Raw genomic sequence first — 9244 nt, forward strand, 5'->3', positions numbered from 1 at the left:
AGTGATAATAAATAAAGCTTGTCTTGTCGGAAGACAAGACCAACACACTTATTATTAATCACAATCCGACATTTGCCATTACCAAAATGACAATTATATCCATCGTCATCTAAACGTGAAACACTTATTAAGTTTCTTTGCAAAGAGGGTACATAAAGAATATCTGAAAGCTGTAGTCTAAAACCATCATCTAATTCTAGAGATAGATCTCTAATGGCTTCAACTTCAGCTTCAACTCCATTTGTAACTCATTTCTTCTTTCTCCTCTTTATAGGGGCCTCCTCGTACATAATCCCTGTAATGAATTTGCAACATGAACAGTTGCACCTGAATCAATCCACCAAGTAGATTTTGCAGAACTTAAATACAAGGATTCATCTATGAATGTAATGAAATCCTCACCTCTCTTCAGAAGGCTCTTTAGGAAGTCTGGACAGTCCCTTTGGTAGTGTCCATGCTTTTTGCACCATTTACACTGATCCTTCTCAACTTGAGCATTGTTGTTCTTTGGATGGTGGTCATTCTAAGGGGCTTTCCCTTGAGGTTTGCCATTCTTATTGAAGTTCTTCTTCTTCTTGTCCTTCACAAGGTTAGCAGAGTCACCCTGTAAGGATTTTAGCCTCTCCTCTTCTTGCACACACATTGCAATGAGCTTCTCAATATCCCACTTATGGGGTTACATGTTGTAGTTAACAACAAAAGTTTCATACTCTTTTGGCAACGAAGCAAAAACCAAATGAATCAGGAACTTATCTTTGAGCCCCAAATCTATTGGCTTGAGCTTGGATGCCGTGTTGCTCATCTTCAATATGTGTTCTCTTATACCTTCATCAGAGTATTTCTCATTGAATAGTTTCTTTATCAAGGTGCTTGCATAAGCCTTTGAAGAGCCAATAAACTGACTCTCCACTTTCTTAAGATACTCGGTGGTGGTATCACAATCTGGGATTGATCCCCTTATAACAGCTGAGATAGTGGACTTGGCCACCATCAAGCACTTGCGGTTTGAGATGTCCCATTTCTTTCGATCAAGATCGTATTTCATTCTAACTTCTGCATGATCTCGCTTTCGAGCATTGAAATCAGCATCAGTCTCATTTTCTACCCTCACCGGGTCCTCTGGCTCAGTAGGACACGGAGAGGTAAGTGCTAAGTCATTCTCGGACAGCGCAAGTGCGAGCTCATACTTCTCTCGCCATACTCTGTAGTTGCCCCCTTCAAGAGGCGGAATATGCGAGATAAAAGCTATTGGGTTGAGTCCTGAAAAATAGTGTCAGAGAAAGTGAGAAAACAACAACAAAATTGCATGCCTTAACGTTGGTCAAAATTAAAACATACAACTTCTTCTATATTAATTCTATATCACTATTGGGCAGAAAATAAAATTAATGCATAAACTCATAAATCAAACATTTATAATATTGCTATCAACAACTTTGGTCAGAAAATAGCAAAATCATAAATTTACCGAAAATTATAACTACTTCTCAAAATTAAATCCTTCCGTTGGTTCGAATTTAATTAGAAGATCATAAACATCATCATTCGCAGCGAAAACATGAAAAATACTTTATCTACTTTTCAGAAGCATTTTACTGAACTCATCTACTCTCTGAAAAAATTATTCCGTTGGTTCAAATTTTGATAGAGATTTAATCATCAAAACTTAACATTATTCATCAAAAAAAGCTTCTGAAAATCATAAAACAAAAAAGAAAAATGGTACTGTGCATTGAAGCCTAGCATCGCGCGTGGCCCAGCACAGCCTAGGCCTAACTCACGCACGCGTGCGCTCCCCGCGCCCAAGCCACAACCTGGGCCTAGGCTAGGATTTTGACTTCCCGCTTGGGCCGTTTTGGGTCCAGTGATCGGTGACCATCTGATCTCATTCATCGGCTGCACGCGTGGATCGGAGATACAAAAGGTCGATGCCGCGGCCACCCCCCAAAACCCTAGCCATTCTTCTCGTTCTCTCCTCTTTCCTTTCTCTTCCGCAGCGCCGCATCCAGAGAAACGACGATGCAACGGCGGCCCATGGCAGCCGAAGAGGAAGAAGGTGGCGGTGCAGCTGTGGGTCCCTGCGCAGGCTTGCGCGTTTGCCCTAGGCTGAGCACGCCGCCATCGAGCAGCCTTGTGGTTGTGCCCTGGATCCCAAAACCCGCACGTCGGCGTCTCGGCGGCGAGCGGCGGTTTGGCTTCCCACGCGGCATTGATGCCAGCCGGCGATTGTGCTTTGTGGCGAGTAAACCAGGTAGTTTCCTCCCCGTCCATCCGTTCCCCATTAAGGTTAGGGATATGGTTTGAAGTTCGATCGGGATTTGTTTTTCTTCCGAATAAGAAATTCGTGTCATCTCCTTCTAATTGCTTCTTCTTTTCTACCCCAAAGCCTAGATCTATGCCTAGATTAGGCCGACTGATACCATTGATAGGACTGTAGGATCAACTAGGCATAGATCTAGTGGGTACAACCTTTCTATTCGTGATAAAAGATGTAGTTCATCCTAGTACATGAAGAAATAGAGTAACAAAGAGGAGAGGGTGAGAGGTGAGACATCACCGACCGTCGGAGGGTTTGGCGGAGGAGCTGGAGCCGTCCATGGTTGATGGTGTCCGAGCGGCGAAGTAGTGACAATGTTGAGGTCGGTGTAGTGAAGACAGTGGCGTAGAGGCGGTGGTGAAGTGGTCCAGTGGAGCTTCTCGTCACTGGCTGCGCACCCTCTCAAGATCGGGCTAGGGTTTGTCGGTGGGGCGACTGTGGCTGGTCACGGTGAACCTCGTGAAGAGAGCTGCCGGCCCCCACATCTCTTTATAGCGCAGTGTGACGGGGTCCACCAACCATGTAGCGTTGGACGCCCCCGATCAGGGCGCGAGGTCAAGGCCCAACTCGGCCGTTGGGCCGAGCTGGAGAGATCACCACTAACAAGACATTGCTCATTAGTAATTTCACACATATTGCTGACAATCAGTCCATCACATAACTAATTCAACTAAGCCTTGGGATCCTTATCCTTGGCCTCCTTGTTGTGGTTCGAAAGCTGGCATGTCTTGCCGATGAGATCGTCCACAACAAACATGCATCCAATAATCATACAGCTAGCATCGTCACAGGGTGCCATGAACAGTATCAGATTAACGGACTCTTATGTGTTCTTGTCTCACACAAGAATGTCAACAAGGCGAAGAAAATTTTAGTGTCCATATAAATAGAGCTCTTTGAGAACAAAAGAGACATATATATAACTCCAATTTGGTACATGTAGTTAGTGCTAATGCCAGTTATGTATGAATGGGGCAAGCAAATAAATGCTAGTACCTACTCTTGCTTTTTTTATAGAACATGATGCATCATATGCTTGAAGAACAGAACTAGTCCCACAGCTTACATGTCTTACTTCTGGACCAGCATAACGCAGTGGATTAGGGACGAATACCATCTATGTAAATCGATTTAATTTGCCCGTCTCTTTTGGTCATTTATACTCCCTCTGTCCCAAATTATTTGTCGCTTTTGGTTTCCGTGTCGCAAGTTTGACTCGATTTATAGAAAAATACAATACAATATTTATATTTCCTAATAAATTTATTAAAAAACTAGATTCAAAGATCTTTTCCAATAATAACAATTATATACCATAAATATTAATATTTTTAATATATATCTGGTAAAGTTGTTTCTCGTGAAGCGAAAATGACAAATAATTTGGGACCGAGTATAGTAGTGTCATAATAATAATGCGTGTGCATTAAGTGATTTAGTTCTTTTTATACACATATAATGTGAATTTCCTTTTCTTAATCTTAATAAATGAAAAGTATGCATATACACTATTGGAAACCAAAATATCCCTGTCGGTTATTTACACATTAACAGAAAAATGTAAATTATTTTGCCGGTTGGGACACCACTGACAGGATTATTATGTTACCAACAAAAAAAAACACACTATTCTGTCGGTAAAAACAAAACGACAGAAAAAACCTCTGTACTGACAGAAAAATTACTAGAAAAATTTTTACACTAAACCTTCTGCCGGCCCGAGCTCCTGCCGCCCAACAAAAATCCAAAATTCATCCGTGCCCGGATGTTCCGTCCAACAGCAAAAAAAAAAAAAAAAAAAACCAACCTTATCTCCTGGATGGAGTCCACGGAAGTCACAACCTCATCCCCTTCCCTCCGCTCTGCACAGGCCGTCCGCCTTCGCCGCACACAGCAGCGCTGCAGCACCCGTCGCCAGTTTAAGGCGGCGCCCCTTCCATCTGTTGCCAGCCATCCAAGGACGGCGCAGAGCCCTCACATCCCCGGATCTCCAATTTGACCTCAGGCGGTGCCACCATCCCCCGGCCTCTACTCCTGTTCCCAGGTGGCGCTCCCTTCTTCGGTCTCCGCTCCGGCCTATGCCGGATCCGGGAAGGCACAGGCGGATCAAGGTGGCGCAAACCCTCCATGGCGGCCGCGGGTCTCCAAGGTACGCTCGTGCTCAGGCTGCTCGTTGTCACGCAGATCCATGTGTGAAGGAGGCGAGGCTGGCATCGGAGTAGAGCATCATAAGCTCATGCACACATCTCCCTCACCACCTTCAGGTTCGTGCCCCCTCCCTACATCTCTTGCATGCTCGTCCCCTCCGTCAAGATCAGGGAGATCTAGTTTTTTTTCTTTTTCTTTTTTTTGCGGGGAAATTTAGTATAGTTATGGTGATTTGATGTCTTAATTTCGTCATAGCCGGTTGGAAAACCTTTTGCAGAATGAGCATGGTCTCCATGTATTTTGTAAACAAATTTGACATGTCCACAGATCCGAATGTGCTTTGCATGTTACTATCCATATTTAGCACTTATGTTATGTGTAAGCTACTACTCAGGTCAAGTTGATTTAGTGAAGCATATTATAAAGCATTCGACAGAGCTTCCATTTCTTTATGAAGCAGTTTATTTACAGAATTTTTATATTATTTTCTGCTTCCAATTTAGTAAATTACAGAATGAATGTGATCTATATTTGTGAAATTGTGTCATCTCATTCTCAAAATGTATGCAGCAACAAGAAGTTATGAAACATCTATGCCAGCACTTTTTCATCCTTCTACTGTGTTAAGTTTTACTGAAAAAATATTTTGCTGTAATGACCCGAATCCGTTACACCCTAGGCAGTCATTTTTTGACTATCAAGGGAAGTCACCTTCCAAGTCACCCCCGAAGATTCCTAATGAGTTATGCAAGGCAAGACATCGAAGCACCCTGTGAGACCCTCGAGTAGTCATCATCAGGCTCGCATCCAGAGTGAAAGAAAACCTTTACATGGATTGGAGTTCATCCTAGTGACATCATCAACACCAACTCAGTCCCAAGAAGCTACTCAAGAGCGATGCATTGGTCACCAATAACCAACCATTCAATGATTTCGTCAATTCAGCAAAGGCAGGACTACCGGACTGTCCGCCCACACCATCGGACAGTCCGTCATCACAGCGGAGCATCAAATAGAATCATCCCATGCAGAAGTGTGGAGTGTCACTTTGAGAGTTCACCTGACCCCACCCAAATGCACACCTGTCCAGCTCGTGGGATGGCCAAGGTAGAGCACCCACTAGCTCACTCACTCACTCACTCTTTCACTCATTCTTGCACTCCCACTCTCTCTCTCTAGTTCATCTCTCTGTCTACACTCTCACACTCAAGCAAGGAAAGGAGGAGAAAGGAGAAGGGATTGAAGCTTGGATGCAGCAAGAGATGGCCCTGGAAATCACCTAGGAGCCCTCATCCACAAGAGGTAGAGGTTGGAAGAGGGAGGAGCCATCTCACCCTTACCATAAGGAGCTAGGAGGAGAAGGGAGCAAGAAGGAGAAGATTTCAAGTTTCTAAGGGGGAGATCCAGCTGCTCCACCTTCTTGAAGAGCTCCGTATCTTCTCATTGCAGCCCTTGGTAAGGATCCAACCAAGCCAACCTAGGATCTCACTTCTAGGAGCCATAACCTAGGAAATGTCAGTTTGTGGCCTAGGATTAGTTTGCACCCAATGTAGCTAGAACGAACTAGCTAGATATGCTCCATAGAATCCTAGTAACCTACATTAGTGATGGTTTACACATACAAGTACCATAGGTGAAAATTTGGATTTCAAGTTTCTAAGAAGTGTTCACTGTCAATAATGACGGAGGGTCCGACATCACCGGCGGAGTGTCTGTTAGTACTGAATAGCTCTCTATCCACTTGCACAGAACACACTATAATTCACCGAAGTCTCCATCACTGCACCGGAGTGTCCATCAAGTTATAAATCAAAGACAGAGGAGTCCTAGAGAACCTAGTCCTCAGCTTTTGGTACAATGAAGTGTCCATCAATATTTTGGAGTGTCCGTTGAATTATAAAGACTGAACCTGAGAGCATCAAGCCTATACCGGAGTGTTCATCACTCACGGCGGAGCGTCCAATGAATTATAGTGGACGGTAACCCAGTAACCCGAGAGAACCCAGTTCCTACCGAAACGCCTGTTAGTCGATCGGACCATCCGATGTTGGTAGCAAACATAGAAATAACTAAGTCCTGAACCTATCGGAGTATCCATGACCTCCACGGAGTATCCGCCAACCTGAACCGAACCAACCCAGAGACAATGCATCTCGGCACCCAGCACAGCGGAGTGTCCGTTAGCTAGGACGGAGCGTCTGACAGTACACAGAGAGTGTGAGATTGTTTAGCAAGCTTACCCGAGAGGTCAACAATACTAGTTTATATCCTTTACCAATTAGTGCAACAGTAGAGCCACAATTAGATGTCCCTTCCCAAGTTCCCCATATTGACCTATGTTACCCATATCCTTTCTTGTTATCCCAATCATCGATGTATCTCCTTAGTCGCATTTCTCCTATTTTTTTAGGAACGTCTCGAGTAAGGATCGTGTAATTGTACAAGTCATCATCGTCAGCTTTGAGAGTTAGGATGGCGACAAATCAGGTAGGCACCCTACTGCTATGAACCCTATTTTGGATACTTACTACTTGTCTCATTATGAGTTTGCATTTCATTTGAATATGATTAATAACTTAATAATGCTTCACTAAGTTAGAACCACTAAGTGATTAGAGCCTTCTTTAATCAATGGGTTTGGTAACGTTTAATTGCTTACTTGCTTAGTAATGGGAGAAGTCAAGTATGAGAAGGGAACTCATGCTTGCGCATGTAGGATGCTACACCGGGTTAATTAACTATTAAAATGAAAGAGGGTTGTAACCTGTGTATCTTCCCTAATCTTGATTAAGGACTCAACCTAATCTTGATATATGAACTTGATGATCAGTTTGGCTAATCTTGCTCAAGCGAGGGGTAGGTCACTATGAGTGTGGGAACTCAAGTGATGTAGTTTGTGGAGTAGTTAAGGACCGTGCATTGGGATAGTGAGTCCGAGTAACCACCCTACAGACGACATCACAAATGGGGGTGCTAAGCTAAGTAACTGATTGCGACTGGTTTGTCCGTTGAACTAGCAAGAGGGTGGTGCTAGAAACATGGTGGAATCCTGACCCGATGCACTAGGAAGATGGTAGAAGCCTGACCCAAGCACTAGTCGAACCTTCCATGGACATTCTGGTCGGATTAGGGAAAGGTTGGAGAACGTGAGGCAACCCTTACCTATCACTTGGGTATGGTGGTTCGTTCTGTTCTCCGTGTGGGTATAGTTGTACCCTCTACGCAGAGTTTGAAAGCCTAAAGTCCTTTAGGATAGAACCATTCGGTTGTTCTTACCTTCTATACCCATGGTAGAGTAAAGATGGAACATGATAATGTTATAGCTTATATATGTTAATCACTTTTGTGATACCATACCTAGTTGATGATTATATCTTAAAATGAATCATGAGCATATCATTTAAGAAACGCCATGTACTTTTCACAATTATACAAATAACTAATAATACCCATTGCATCCACCAAATACCTATAAGTTGGAATTAAGTCCTGTGAGTACGAAATGTACTCACGGTGCTACCATTAAGTTGTTTTGCAGGTTGTTATGGCATTCCTCTGAGACTAGCTCTGATGAACGCCATGGTTAGTAGACCTTGGAAGATTTTTTTCGAGATGAGCTGCGTGTAACCCGATGAGTAGAAGAGCGAATGAGATGTAACCTAGAATGATGGTAGTAGTTAAACAGAGGGTTAGTGTTGATAGTAGTTTCTCGGCCTGAATCTATTTTATCGTCAATGATGTTTCAGTTATGTGTTGGAGACTAGAGTATGTATGTAATTGAGTTGTTTGACTTGTCTTGTATTGGGTATGTGTGTGTAACTCAACGCAAAGATCCTAAAGAGGAGTTGCTGAGTGCCCTCTTGGGGGCCTCGTGGTGGTGTGAGCGATGACCCCCATAGGACGGGTACCAGAGCAGTTGATTACTTACACTTACAATCCTCATACAAAGCATTGATCAACCCAATTGATATATACTCGAGCCTTCAACTTTAAATTTTTGTTCTATGCTATAGGCTAAAACCCTAAGGTATTATAACCCTTTTCTCTAGACTGATCTAGCCTCTCTTCCCAAACACCCTAATTTGAAATAGGTGTCCAAAGAGTTTTGTTTCTTTTAAAGAAAATAGGGTAGTTCACCAGCGTCGTCATAGGAATAGAATTAGTAGTCATGTCCTAGTTTACCTAAGTGAGGAGTAATAGATTTTAATAGGCACCCTAGGTATTAGCATCGTCAGGTTAGAAAGTTTGATGAGAGCAATATTAGTCCTTCCGTTAGTCTCTCCTAATCTTTCAAGCCCTATCTCTCTTATCCTCAGAAGCATATCCCGTCTGTGCTCTCCAATTTCTCTAGAAATCTAAGAGTAGCCCCTTATCTCTTATCTCGTCTTGAAGAAAACTATCAACAGAGTTTCCCCAGCAACTTAGCCCTATTATACAACCTCAAGGCACAAGCCTCAATAGAAACGACACAATGGAAGATCAGCCGTAAGCACCAACTGTCATGGACATGGCAATCAGGAGAATAAGTTCGATAGTGTATCAACCCCATCATAATGGATAGGTCACAGACAAGTCGCATGTTTCCAACCACCACTTAGTACCAACACGAGTGCCATCCACACCAAAGCACAAGGAAGTTTAGTTCGGACATGATGGGTAGAAACTGAGGTCATCTGAGCCACCTACGGGGCAATCAAAAGGCAGCCAAAGCAAATACGTCAATTCTGAGACCACGGCAACATGAAGCACCACAGCCTCGACTCCGACCACAGCAAGCAA

General features: G+C 43.4%; 1 long non-coding RNA gene across 1 annotated transcript; it reads left to right on the forward strand.

Annotated features, from left to right (window-relative positions):
- The first annotated feature begins 4117 nt into the window (after positions 1 to 4117).
- On the forward strand, positions 4118 to 8342 carry LOC136532243 (uncharacterized). Its single transcript, XR_010778201.1, has 3 exons — positions 4118 to 4581; positions 6876 to 6952; positions 8004 to 8342. It is a non-coding gene; the product is annotated as an uncharacterized lncRNA (long non-coding RNA).
- Positions 8343 to 9244: the final 902 nt, after the last annotated feature.

Source organism: Miscanthus floridulus, unplaced genomic scaffold, assembly GCF_019320115.1.
Source record: "Miscanthus floridulus cultivar M001 unplaced genomic scaffold, ASM1932011v1 fs_554_1_2, whole genome shotgun sequence".
In the NCBI taxonomy this organism is placed as follows: Eukaryota; Viridiplantae; Streptophyta; class Magnoliopsida; order Poales; family Poaceae; genus Miscanthus; species Miscanthus floridulus.